General features: G+C 35.2%; 1 protein-coding gene across 8 annotated transcripts in view; it reads left to right on the top strand.

Annotated features, from left to right (window-relative positions):
• AKAP7 (A-kinase anchoring protein 7) overlaps positions 1-1,168 on the top strand; it is a 166,593-nt gene that overhangs the window by 89,286 nt on the left and 76,139 nt on the right. The window lies entirely within an intron of this gene.

Here is a 1,168-nt window from a genome sequence, read left to right as displayed (position 1 = left end):
TGCTTCCTGAGTAAATAATTTTCATATTTATCAGATTCAGCCATCAGATAATTCTAAAAATATTCATCAGTGCTCTCAAGGGCATTTTTTTCTGTAGTTGGCTGTTTGGGTACCAAGTTACGATCAACAGTGAAGTTTCTCACAGTTTCATTGTACGTTGTATCAAAGGTTATCAGGTGGCTGTGCACATCCTTGATAATTCTCCCTAAACTGTGACTAAAACTAGGCCAAAGGGAAGTGGAACGTTATTCATCTCTAATGATTAATCAGAACAGTCTTGGTAACCTTTTCTGTTTGATGTTTCTTGATACTAATTTATTGCTTCAAAGTCTGATTTACTATTTAATTTTCTATTTTCTCTTTCAATGTTACTTTGTATAATTGATACTTAAGTTGTACTAGGTACAAGTATAAATGTGAAGACCTTAAAAATATACCCTGGCCCTGTTAGGTTCAAGACAAAAATAATTTTTAAATAAAGTACTAGACTCTCATGAAGCATATTCAGAATTCTAGGGTTGTAACACTTTTAGCATGATTTTGTTGAATATACTCTGCATATTGTTTCTCTACATTTGAAATAATCCCAGTGCTCTTAGCCTTTGCAGGTCAGAATTTCCTGCCTTTAACCGTCTATGTGATTTTCTTTGAGCTCATCTAAAATGTTATAACCTCCACTGATCTTTATTTTAGAGTGCTTTGGAAGCCGTCTGGCCTGTGAAGAAGGGAAGTAGAAAGTAATTTTGGGGTCTAAATCCTGAAAATAATGCCACCACCCAGCCTTTTTAGCTTTAAAATACAACTTTGAAGAAGGATGTGTCTGGGACTATTTTGGCAACCCAAAAGATACCCAATTTTGATGTACTCATTTATTTTCTCAGAATGATAGTCCTTTCTTTTATTATAAAAAGAATGTATCACCTGCTGCAGCTGGATGTTGAGACTAATTCAGATAGATTTTACTAGAAAAATATCCTCCAAACAATAGTTCTCCAGAGAACAAAACTCATCTTAATGTTATAAAAAAAAAATGCCACTTGCTGTCAAGTGGATTCCAATTCATAGCAACTCTATAGGACAGAGTAGAACTGCCCCATAGGGTTTCCAAGGCTGTGATCTTTACAGAAGCAGACTGCAACACATCTTTCTCTTGTGGAGTGGCTGGTGG

The sequence above is a fragment of the Trichechus manatus genome, unplaced genomic scaffold (genome assembly GCF_000243295.1).
Source record: "Trichechus manatus latirostris isolate Lorelei unplaced genomic scaffold, TriManLat1.0 scaffold00002, whole genome shotgun sequence".
NCBI lineage: Eukaryota > Metazoa > Chordata > Mammalia > Sirenia > Trichechidae > Trichechus > Trichechus manatus.
The sequence above is the reverse complement of the archived record's forward strand: the minus strand, read 5'-3'. Positions and strand labels throughout refer to the sequence as shown.